This window comes from Ascaphus truei, chromosome 3 (assembly GCF_040206685.1).
Source record: "Ascaphus truei isolate aAscTru1 chromosome 3, aAscTru1.hap1, whole genome shotgun sequence".
Classification (NCBI taxonomy): domain Eukaryota; kingdom Metazoa; phylum Chordata; class Amphibia; order Anura; family Ascaphidae; genus Ascaphus; species Ascaphus truei.
The window spans coordinates 331,080,678-331,093,994 of NC_134485.1; the positions used below are offsets into that span (position 1 = coordinate 331,080,678).

The 13,317-nt window shown below is 43.1% G+C and overlaps 1 protein-coding gene across 2 annotated transcripts in view; it reads left to right on the forward strand.

Annotated features, from left to right (window-relative positions):
- The window catches only part of LRP1 (LDL receptor related protein 1), a 374,671-nt gene that overhangs the window by 63,991 nt on the left and 297,363 nt on the right, over positions 1-13,317 (forward strand). The gene's annotated exons all lie outside the window — the stretch shown is intronic.

Consider the following 13,317-nt stretch of genomic DNA (forward strand, 5'->3'; position numbering starts at 1 on the left):
AGTGGGGGGGGAAGTAAAGCTGCCATGAGAAGAATGGCAGAGAGCAAGATCAGGCCTATGATGTTCTGCTGTATGCTGTGTATGCTGCTCTGAATTAAGATCCACAGAAAGAAGCTGCTGTGTGTGTGTGTGTGTGTGTGTGTGTGTGTTACTGTTCCTGGTGTGAAAAGGATGGAGTGTCAGTGGGGGTCTCTCCTCTGGAGATCCCAGGGGATCCCTACTGGCTGGAGGCACTGTGCACCCTGAGAGAACAAGGTAACCTGTCCCACACCACCTCCTGTCCCTGTCCTGGGCTCTCCCCACAACACCGCGGAGCACTCAGCCCTCCTGTTTGCCAGCAGGTCACAGCACCAAGACCGAGTACAGTAACCAGAAGGAGTGTACCCTCCCAATCTCATGTCTGGTGGGGTGAAAGAGGGTTACATATATGTATGTGGAACAATATTGATATACTATTTTTGGTTCCTTTTTAGAATAGTCACGTGCTTCCCAACTGTATAGTCTGTTTGCTTGGCTGCTTTCTCTTACTTCTTGCTGTGCACATCCACAGAGTTTATATTTTGCTTTGAGACAATTGCATTATCTACACTGGCACATTATGGGCATCAATGTGCAAAAGAAAGACATTGCAACCCGAAATCATGGGATTACTTGGTGCTTAGAGGCTAGCATCTCTACTAAAATCTGTTTGTACAGTATTTGGTCCCTGGGGCAGTGGTTCTCTGCCTTTTTTGAGCAGGGGCATCCATAAGGATCCCCACACACAAAGCCATCATTCTTTTCTTCTTTCCTCCCACCTTTCCACGCACCTCCAACCATGTCAGCTGCTCAGTGGGCTCAGACTCTGTCTCCAGGCAGCACAAGAGGAGCCCGCTGGGCAGTCCGCTGAGTTTCCCCCCCCCCCAGATGCTATGGCACCAGGGTTCCCCGCCACCCTGGGGGATAGTGTCTTATCTACCCCTATCATGTAGCTGGTCCATTTAGCAATGAAGGAGTTAATACAACTGGCTACACCGGGTGTGACTATTCAAAGAAGCACTGTTCTACTACTGGCCAATATAATGCCACTGTAGGGGATAAAAGCTAAGCATGATCCCTTTCCTAGGTATGATATGCAGCCCCCTGGAGGGGCTTATAAGGCTTACATTTATTATTAGTAAATCCCCCATATTAAGCACTAAAATGAATAATAAGCTGAAGCTCCCGTGGCTGCAGCATGTGAGTACACCACTTCCTTAGTTACACAATTCCTTGCCCTCCTTTTGGATGGTCATACTTCAGAGCCATCATGAGCCAGCTTTTTGTTGTTGCTGTAGAGAGTAACGACTCCAGATGTTTCTCTTATGATTTTCTGTGGCTAGGAATATAACCCAGCTGTTTTGCTTTCCATTGTGAAATGTTGGACTTTCGAATCCTTTTTTTTTTTTTTTTTTTCCCCCTCAAGAGAATTTAAAAAAAGGAAAATGCAGAAGAGGAAATGTGTAGTCAGTGGTCAAAATGTCACTTCATGCCTTTCAGTGGAACCTACAACACATTGCCCAGCAATGTCTGTATTTGATTTTGGTAGCGCCTAATCCTTTTAAACAAAAAGACCATGCTATTTAAACTACATTTAAAAAAAAAATAAAGCTTATGTTAAAAGGTGTGTGTGTGTGTGTGTGTGTGTGTGTGTGTGTGTGTGTGTGTGTGTGTGTGTGTGTGTGTGTGTGTGTGTGTGTGTGTGTGATGATATTGTACTAGCGCTCTTTTTATTCCATTTTATTAGCACACTTCGATCGTTGTGTCTTCCTCTTTCTTCTACGGAATATTTGTTTTATTCTCTGTGCAAGATCCAACACTGAAAAGTATAACAAATACTAAAAAGAAAAGATCTAAAAGTAAACACTCTAAAGATTGTGATATTCTTTATTTGATTTGTTAAAGTGGAAACATAACTCAATGTGGTAGAATAAGTGCTTTTCTCGCTCCATGGAGCAATTGAGCAGTTGAATATGGGTGGGCAGGAGCTCACTACTTTTACATCCTTTGCTCTATTGTTTTCCATCATGTTTACAGTCAGATGAGCTTTGTTTAAACATTTAGGGGCCCCTATGCCTTCAGAAGAACAGCACCATATCTGGCACACACATGTTCTCTGTGACTTTCTCAGATTGCCATGCTATTTTGCAGTGCTCTGACAGCTGCCCAGCAGAGTTCTGCTTCCATTCAGGGTTGAAATGGGATGTTTGTCCGTGACCGAATCCCCACCGGTGTTACGCCATCACAGCGTGTTGCCACCGGGACAACTCACTGCAGAGCACCTCACCGCTTCACAACTCGCCGCCGATTGGATCTCCCCGCCGGCCACCACCATCTTTAAATGTCGGCTTGTGATCATCTCACCCCACTGGGCCGCCACCATCTTTAAATGTCCGCTACAGCAGCCGTCATCTTTAAATGTCCTCAGCCACAGGGCACCTTGTGCGGCTGCCGCTCCGATGCTATTTGTGATCACGCCCACGAGCAGTCTGGAATTTTTTTTTGTGTGTATCCGATCTGCAAGATGTGAAGCAGTAAGGTGTCCTGTGGCAAGGTATCCTGCGGTGAGTAGTGCCGGCGGCGACATGCATGGCAGGACAGCACCAGCGGTGGTTTGGTCGCGGCCAAACATGATAGACCAATTCAAGGCGAGCAAGAATCTTTCACATCTTACAGCATAGATTTGTAATACCTTTTCTTCCAGAAGGTCGATAAACACATTGCTTTGTACAAACATTTTGTGTGTGTGTGTGTGTGTGTGTGTGTGTGTGTGTATATGTAGCCCCCCTTATGGACTACTATTGCAGTTAAATGGTTAATGGCCTTAATGGATAGACTGTAGGCTCACTCAAGTTACTCCCTTGCTCATCATGATGTAGGATGACTATGCGGAAGGGATTGCCACTCTCCAGTATGTCTTGAGACCAGTGATTTCACTATAGGGAGATGGAATGTGTGTGTGTGTGTGTGTGTGTTTGTGTGTTATTTTTATTTATTTATTTATAAAATGTTTTACCAGGAAGTAATACATTGAGAGTTACCTCTCATTTTCAAGTATGTCCTGGACATGGTTAATATGACAAATAATACATGTTTACAAATACAGTTACATAAATGAACAGGGTATAAATTATATACAATACATTGCATGCACAGTTAGAGAAGATGTATATTATAGGCGTATGTAACAGTTACAGACCAGATTAAAATGTGAGACAGCCTTAATTTTGAAAGATCTTAGACTGGTGGTGAATGTGAGAGTCTCCGGAAGGTTGTTCCAGTTTTGGGGTGCACGGTAAGAGAAGGAGGAACGTCCGGATACTTTGTTGAGCCTTTGTACCATGAACAGTCTTTTGGAGTCTGATCTCAGATGATAAGTGCTGCATGTGGTAGGGGTGAGGAGCTTGTTCAGATAGCTGGGTAGCTTGCCCAGAAAGTATTTGAAGGCAAGACAGGAAAGGTGAACTTTGCGCCTAGACTCTAGTGATGACCAATCTAGTTCTTTGAGCATTTGGAGTGATGTGTGTTATAGTTGCATTGGAGAACGAAATGACAAATTGAATTGTAGAGGGTGTCAAGTTTGCCAAGGTGGGTTTGGGGTGCCGAGCTATATACTATGTCTCCATAGTCGATAATTGGCATTATTGTGCAATACACTTTCTGACCAGCAGGCTTAGGGAAGATTTGTTCCTGTAAAGTACACCTAGTTTGGCATAGGTTTTGGATGTCAGGGTATCAATGTGCTTCCCGAATGTTAAGTGGGAGTCAAACCATATGCCCAGGTATTTAAAACTACTAACAGGGGTTAGGGTGGTGTTAGCGTTGGTTCTGATCTGGAGCTCAGTCACTGGAAGCTTTAAAAATTTAGTCTTGGTCCCAAATACCATTGTTACAGTCTTGTCAGTGTTTAAAAACAGTTTGTTTTGGGAAATCCAGTTTTCGAGTCTCAAAGTCAGACTGAAGTACGTGTTCAAGGTGGGAGAGGTTATGGCTGTGTGCATATAGGATTGTGTCATCTGCATACATGTGTATTGAAGCTTCTTACAAGCTGTGGGATGATCATTGATGAACACTGAGATGAGTAGGGGCCCCAGATATATATGTGTAATTATGTGTAATATATATATAGTGCAGAATAAATGAGTTCTTCAGTATTAGGTGATACCTTTTTTATTGGACTAACAATTTATATATATATATATATATAATATATCAAACACACAAAAAAGAAATGTTGCTCACACTAGGAATAAGTGGCCAAACCAGACCCTAATTATCACTGATTGCTTGGGTATCAAATTTAATTCATTTTTTTCCCCTAGACACCATTGCATGTGTTTAGGTTTATTAAATGTTATATTTTTCCCTGTGCACCTAGATGTAGTGATCTTTAGCTAGCAAGGGTCTTTTACTTTAAGGGTTTTTTCTGTGTATCTAGTAGCTTAGTGTTTGTGTAATACCTTTATTATTTGGACACATCCTAGTTATTAGATTATCAGTTAGCATTTAATATATATTTTTCAGTGAGTCATTGTTTGTTATCTTTTTGGAGCTGCCATTTGTGTGTTTATGTTTTTAAGGTAGTACTCATTGCTGTTCTATTAATAAAATCTTTTTCATTTTCTGCACTTGAGGAGCATCCAGTTCTTTTCACTACAGTTTTACATTAATATTCTTGTGGTATATTTTAGAGTGCTATTTAGTGGATTGTCTTAGTTCTTCTTTGTGTGTTTTATATATATATATATCTATATATGTGTAGCCGTGACCCCTGATTCACCCCAATGAGCGGGAGGTTGCGCTTGCAAATGGCAGTTGCAAAAGCCCGCGAAGGAGGACAGTGCATTTGGCAGGAGAAAGCAGTCCCTTGACCCAGCAGCCCTGCGGGGAGGGTCAGGTGAGAGAGTCTAGCCAATGGGCGGAGGAGGTGCCAGAGATATAGGCAGTGGTTGCGCGCACGTGGAGGGAGAGGTGATTGGAGAGGAGAGGAGACGGAGAGTCTGTGAGGGGAGGCTGAACCGTCCCGGTGCAGGCCAGGTGCCCCAGGCTCAGTTAGCCCTGAGTCACCTTAGAGACAAGCTGAGCTAGGGATCGCCTTAGTGAGGTTCCTGTTCCCCTAGTAACTGTCTTGACCGGGACTATACTGTCGAGAGGGAGGTCTGGGCTCAGACCCCCATTGGTGTTGCCAGAGTCCGGGTGGGAGCGCACCGGACCCGAGAGAGAGAGATCGGTGTCAACGTACAGAGACCCTTTTTGAAGATCGTGGCAGTCCCGAGCACCGGAGTGCTCGGCAGGTATTTCATCAAGTGCACCAACTATACCATTCATTCACCCGAGACATAGTGGCTGCGCAGTCACCCATACACACACATAGGGTCTGCTGTGAGCGGGAGGACTAATCCATAAGGATCGGACACAGGGTGGGATCACCTGGTGGGGTGTGTGGGGATTCTGGTTGGCGTCCGCCGTGGCGTAAGGTGTGGGGCGTCCGCCGTGGCGCTAGGTAATGTTGACGTCCGCCGTGGCTTGTTATATAATGTATACATATATATATATATAGGAAGGTTATGGCATGTAATGTACTGTGAGTTTAGTCTGCAAGTAAAAGAGATTGGTTTTATGACTTGGCTGTGTAAGTGTAATTCTTGCATATACGTCCTGCGAAGACCCACTCCCCCTTTTGGCGGGAGCTGTCGCAGGTGGAGGCGCTGCACCCGATATATATATATATATTGCGCGCACCCCAGGCTCTCCGTGGCAGAGACTCAGGCCCTGTGAGCCGGCAGGTAAAACAGCACAGAGTAGCAGCTTGCTAGTGATAGGAAGCAGGGCTACATATGTATATATCTCTATCTATCTTCACCCAATGGTCTAGAAGCAGGTTCTTTAGAGTTCAGTCTGGGGCCTCACCGTGAGTCCTATGAGTAGGTTTGTGTGAATAGATTAATGTAATAAGATGTTTCCTGCCACAGTTTGTTGTTTTCAGTTAAGAAAAAGTGCCAGTTGTGGGTCTGAGATTGTTTTCACTATTGAACGGGAGGAAGCAGGCTTTTAGTAAGGAGTTCTGTGTTAGTAACTCTGATGTGTGTTTGGATTGGCCCAATCTGAAGGTCCCTAGTGCAATCCCGATCAGATAGGTATGGAAGAAGTGTGCAATACACAGTAGCAGGTTCCTTATTCAGCAACATGAAGTGTATTCCAGAGAGGTCCATTTAACATGGGGCATCACTAACTCTATGCCATTTTAACCCTTACTGCGGGTAACAAGCCAAGTACCTCCCCAGTGTAAGAGTGAGAGCTCAAGGGGATAAAGTCCTGCATATTATTATTTGCCACAAGAGTGAAGTATATCAATGTCTCTGAAGCATTAATAATGGATATCCAATAAAGCACTATATGTTTTATAAAAGTTCCTGGCGCCCATCCTTCTTATATTGAAGCATCCACGGACAACCGGCACCTAACCAGCACCCTGAACAGGTATGAGACACTGAGCACTGCCATGTATATAGTCAATTTGTTGTAAAGTCCTTTAGAGCCTGGCAAAGAAGGGTTACATATATGTGCCTGAAAAAAGCTAATAAACATATATAACAGAATTTACAATATAGTCTTGCTTTTCTCATTGACTAGTGAGTGGTTCAATGGTAACAGAGGGAAAGAATGCTGTAGCAGTTCTAGTAACAGTAGCAGTTTGTAGGAAATTATATAAAAAGAAAAATAATATATACATTTGCAATACGTTTGTAATAACTTATTCTTTTTAACCTTTTGTAACTTATTGTGTGTGTGTACACACACACACACACACACACACACACACACACACACACACACACACACACACACACACACACACACACATATACACACACATATACACACACACATACACACGCACACAGTTTCCCCTCATTCATTGTTTTGGCTTTCTGTACTGGAGTTAAATAAAACTTGGTCCTCTTCATCAGTGGTACTCTATCCCAGCTTCAGCACAGGTGACTGTCTTTTTTTTTTTTTTAATTGTTGGTAAGCAGGAGGTCCCAGGGCTGAACAACGTCTATTTCAGCTCCTCGGATCCTCTGGTTCCTGAGATACATTCATATAAAGGTAGCACCAAGTGGTGAATGTTACTCTGGCCAATAGGAAGTCACAGTGTCATCTGTCACAACTTCCTCTTGACCCACTTGACGAGGGGGATATAAATATGTGGAACTACCAGCGCTACCTTTTCCAGTGGTTCCCCAGAGCTGAAATTAATACGCTGAAGGTGTTACTAGATCACAATGTTTTGGACATGATACACCGTGCAGCAGCGAGTAGAGAGCCATGGCTTTGTGTTTATAATTGCCGATCAAATGAGAGGAGACAGAAGTGTAGAGAGATGCTTTAAAACATTTCTAAATCCTTTTCTTGGAGGTTTTTTAAATATTACCACATGGAAAGTAGATGCAGAATAGCGTTAAGTGATGATGGTGAACTGTCCAATGTGTGGCAACAGAAGATGGGAACAATTAATGTATACTGTATTTAGCAGATACAGCTAATGTTTTTGGATGGAAGCTTATGGTTACTGGTTCAGATTCCCTGTTTGCCAATTAAAACTGGAAGCTGTGCAGGTGGGTCTGGCTTGGTCTTAATAGAATTGCGTAAAGCCGTGGAAATGTTCTGTTCAAAGTACATGTTATATTTGTTTTTATCAGTATACTTTAAAATCAAATGGTGACGGTCTTAGAAATTGTGTTAAACATTGTTTTCCCCTCTCGGTGACCAAACATGATGTTTTATTTAAGTTCAGACCTACTGCTGAAATGTGCTGAGTGGAGATATGCAAACTGTCCCTTTGGAGAGGGAAACAATGGATACTCTACCAAGTAGGACCCGCTGACTTGCATACCTCCCAACGCAGTCATCCATACAGGATACCTGGCAAATATGCCAACTCAATTATGCAAATGAGCTTATTTCCCAAGTATCTCAGATGTCCTCTACAATAGACTGTATGCTATCACGAGCAGAGCCCTCATTACTTTCTGTATCTCTGCCTGTTTGTCCTTACTTGTATGTCATTCTGTTTATGCAATTGTCACTCTGTACCCCCATTGTACCGCGCTGTTGAATATATTGGCGCTTTACAAATAAACTAGAATAATACTGTATTCACAGGTATCTCTCCCCATGTTTATAGGTGAGTGAAATAAGGAAGATATAGAAGTCAATGGGTAGTCTACTAAATAGCACTGACTGTTTCCCCCCCTCTCTCTTTCTCCCTCTAATGGTCAATTTTCCGTGGTACGTAAAGTGCTGCAAAAATGTACCACATTCTTATTGCAAAGGATATGATGTTGGCTTAGAGCTGTGGTTTCCAATCTTTTTTTGGTTAAGGAACCCCTAGTGAAATTCTGAGGAACCCGCAACCCTCTCTAATAGCGCGTCTGTGATCAGATGCATTGTCAATTCTTCTGTATTTTATACAATTTTCAAAGGACCAGAAGATTGCAGGGAACCCTTTAAGGATGCTCAGGGACCCCAAGGGTTCCTGGGAACCCTGGTTGAAAAACACTGGTTCAGAGGGCAGATATTTAGCTGCTCAGCAGCATTTGCACAACTGAAACCCAGAGGTGCATGTTCAACTGGAAGCTGTTACCAAAGAGAAATACATGCAATGACAATGTGCTGGTAAGGTAGAAACGGGGCTACATTTATTCTGCTTGACGTGAAACTAAAAGTAACATTCTGGAAGATGAAGTAAATCTATTTCATGGCAGAAACCGCATTGCCTAGAAACCTCGCAGAGCTGCACAGTTCTCTTGGATGTTAGGATGCAAGTTACTAAAGGCTGTCTTTGAGAAAAACATTGACAATAAAGTTGCTGCTTGAGAAAGATGATTGATGTGGAGATGTAGCAGACGCTATTGCACCCGTTAACGCAAAGCATTGCGTGAACACTGGCGCATTATTGAACAGTAGTGCTATTGAAAACAATGGGTAAGGTGGTAACACGTTATTGTGTGCGTTAGTAGGGGTAACAATGCCCCTAGATATGTACAAACTAATTTCCAACAATATGCTCTGCACGTACGTATGTTGTGCATGCATTTCCGCATGCCCGCAATAGGCAAGACGTCTGGGTTCCATTTCATGTTTTCTCTGCAGTAATAGAACACCCTTGGAGTGTCTTTCTAACTGTGATCTTCCAGCTGCTGTACTGAGCTCTGAGAAACCTATTTCACAGCAAACTTGCTTTTCTCATCCTATTTTTTTTGTTCCTCGTATAAGGAGAAGAACCATATGTAGCAACAAAAGTCAGTGGAATGCGCCTGCATTTTTTTCCTTTGGCTTTTCTTTCCATAAAACCATCTGTTTTTAAAATCAGGCTGATCCCAGGACCTGTCTATTGCCAGTGCTGTTTTCTTTAGCTGCTCTGATTTTTAGATAGCCATAGAAGGAAAGCAACACTGACATCTTCTTACAATGTATTGGCGCTTCCAGAGAATACTTCGATATTAGACAGTTGTCCGATATATTGACCATGGTCTCATACGTCAGTAGATCAGGAGTGATATGATGCAGGCAGCGAGCTAACCTCTTTTTTCACTTTAATGAAATTTTTTGGAATGTTTTCATCTTTTGATTTTATTGTAACTGTTCCAACTTTAGTAATGTCCACATTAATTTAATAACCTGACAGCGCTACGCACACTCTTGTTTTAAAATGTTGTGTCATTGTGTTTCACATAGTTCTAGTTTAATGCAACGTAGTACCTTGAGTTTAGAACTAGACATACTGTAACTAGTCCACAACTTAAGTATCTCTTATTTGCTGTTACCGTCCGTATACAGTTGTGCTTAAAAAATATTGGATCAGTTTTTGCCAATGTTTGACTCGTTGGCCAACTGTTTGTCTTTTGGCTACGGGTAAAGTTGTACACAGTGCTTGGTTAGTGAGGCTGCCACAAATCTAAAATCGGCGACAAAATGGTCACAGGTTCAAATCTTAACACGGTCAACTTTTCCCCTTTGTATCCCTTCAGGGTTGGTGAAATTAGGAGTCTGAGTAGCTTTACTGGCTATGCACTTCTTTAACCCAGGCTGTGCTGAAATGCTATGTTATACGGCAGACATAAGCTTATAGGGATCAATCTTAAAATGGACAAGATGTAATGAGTGACACACTGTGCTCATTTGCATGTCATTACCCAGAATCTGGCTGCAGTACAAGCTCTGCTAAGGGATAATGGGGAAAGAAAGGGTTGCAGACCTGTCTGAGTCATGTAAATGCACCACTAGTGTTGTTTTTATTTACGATTAGATAATAGGATGTCGCTGCTGCCTTTGACACAGTCATTCACCCCCTTCTCCTAAATATTCTCCACTCCATTGGCCTCCATGACGCAGCCTTCTCCTTGCTGACGTCCTACCTATCGAACCTCTCCTTCAGTATTTCCATCTCTAGTGTCTCCACCTCTTCACTCCCTCTTTCTGTTGGGTTTCCGCAAGGCTCCGTCCTTGGCCCTCACCCATTCTCATTATCTTGGTGAACTAATACAATCTTTTGGCTTTCATTATCATCTTATTTATTCTGATGACACCCAAATGTATCTCTCCTCCCCTGACCTCTCCCCCTCTCTCCTCCCCTGACCTCTCCCCCTCTCTCCTGTTCCGTGTCTCCAACAGATTTTACCTGAAGCAAAACAGAATTAATATTCTTTCCCCCTGCCAGTGCCACCACTACGCCAACACTCTCCCTCTCTATGAATAATGCTACAATCTCCTCAACACCTCAAGTCTGCTGTCTAGGGGTCATCTTTGACTCTGATCCCTCCTTCATTGTTCACATTCAGTCCCTCACAAAGTTCTGCCATCTCCACCTACAAAATATTGCCAAGATATGCCCTTTCTCACTCATGATGCAAATAAAATCCTAATCCACTCGTACTCATCATGTCCCACCTCGATTACTGTAACCTTCTCCTAGTTGGCATTTCCCTTGTCTGTCTTTCTCAACTCCAACCCATCCAAAATGCTGCTGCTAGACTCGTCTACATCACTCACCGCTTCACTTCTACTGCTCCACAATGCATATCCCTACACTGACTTCCCATAGCCTCTAGAATTAAATGTAAATCTTTAGTAGTTACTTACAAAGGTCTCGGCGACACAGCCCCCCTTACAACTCCGCCCTCATCCACAAATACATACTTACACGCGCCCTGTGTTCTGCCCACAACATCCGCCATTCCTCCCACCTTATTACCTCATCTCATCCCGCCTGCAAGACTTCTCCCGTGCTGCCCCCTCTCTCTGAAATTCCCTATCGCGTACTTCACTCTCCTCCAGCTTTCAGATGTTCAAAAACTCCCTGAAAACTCACCTTTTCAAGGAAGCCTATTGGTCATACCTCTATCATCCAACTCCGCCCCCCCTCCATTGGGAGCAGCTGTGTGGCTGGACCAATCTGCACCCTACGTAACACCTCCCCTCCGCACCCAAAAAAAAAAACTTGATTACTTTAGATTTCAGACTGGGCATATTGTAACCTAAGCAGTCACCTTACCTTCTTGTTTCAACCTTGTCCCTCTTTTCCTCCACATTTAAGCTGTTCGTCCTCACCTACTGTATATGTAACTGTTCATGTTTTGTGATATACATAACTCTGCCCCACAGCACGGAATATGTTGGAGCCTCACAAATAAACAATAATAGTAATAAATGTATTTTGTAAGAATACATTTATTTATTCAGTGATCAAAATGGAATCGTACAGAGAAACAAGAATTATTATTTATTTTTTACAAGCTTGGGGGGACCCGGTTCTCTGCTCTTCTAGCAGTATAAGAAGCTTTGTCTTTCGTTGTTAACCCTCCCACCTCCCATCCCCCTCCCCATATGTTCCCTGAACGGCACAAGGGCGGCACTCTAAGGGCCGTTTTGCCGTTCAAAAAACGCCATTTGTTTTCCCCCCGCATTTTATAGTGGGAGCTTTATCGGAGCGCTGAGCATGATAGGACCAGATAGGAGACTCCACATCCATATGTGTCACTGCAGCCCTGGCTGCTAGCCCAAGGGGATCAGGTAGTCACGATTCCGAGAACGTGGTGGCACTGTCGGGCGGCTGCCCGTCTTCTGGGTGTAAAAGGGTCAACGCTTAGGTGATTTTGAACTCAAGCACAGTGCTAAGCTGGTGCTTTTAGATTCAGAGGAACTAGTTGAAACATCTCTTGAGTATGCAAGGAGTTGCATAACGCTAGCAGTAAAAGGGCCTAGGCTTATGTTTACTAAACCTTGGGGTGGCCAACTCCCAGTCCTCAAGGGTCAGCAACGGGTCAGGTTTTCAGGATATCCCTGCTTCAGCACAGGTGGTGCAGTCAAAGACTGGGCCACTGATTGAGCCACCTGTGCTGAAGTAGGGATATCCTTAAAACCTGACCTGTTGGTAGCTCTTGAAGACTGGAGTTTTCCACTCCTGTGCTAAACCGTACTACACCTTGGTACAAATAACGGTGTTTTCACTTGAATGGGTCTCCTGGTATGTTAAATCCTCTCTACTCGCCATCAAGAAAATAACTTTTAACTATTCATTCCTGGATGTGTCATTTGCTAAACATTTTGTTTTCCTGGGAGGTAAAACTGCCACTGCCGTATTCCCTCATTAAGGCAACAGAAGTGGCCACTGTGACAGCTGATGTCTGTGAAATTATACAACAAAAAAAATTAAGATTTTAAAAAAGTTATTAAAAATAGATCAACACAGCATAACCATAATATGCAGAATAAAAAGGTGACTTCATTTAAAGCCGAAAAACACTGTGCACATCATCTTTCTTCCCCCCCCCCTAGGATTAAAGCACCCCCTATGGAGGTAAATATCTTAGGAAGCAGGAGAACCGCGGCGCTGAAATGAATGGGGTTCAACTCCAGAGACCCCAATGCTTCAATGCTAGAGAGAAAAAGATGAAGTGTATGGTGTTTTGCTGCTGTAAGGGTTAGCAGCACTTGGTGAATCTGAGCTTTGGGGTTCATTCAAGCCACTTTCCCAATTAGTAATTTTTTTTTCAAATAGTATATAAACAAATACGCAATGCAATTAAAATGCCCACAGTGTCACTCTCTTTTTTTAAAGAGGCAATCCAAGCGGCACTTTAAAAAAAAAAAAAAAAAAAATTCTTGTAATATATGCATCCTTTGATTACTTTCATTGACAACTAATTACCTAAGCTGCCGATCAATTTGTTCTCCCGTGATTGATCAGCAAAGATGCTGCTTTCAGGGTTCACTAAATGGCTGCATTCTGTCTCA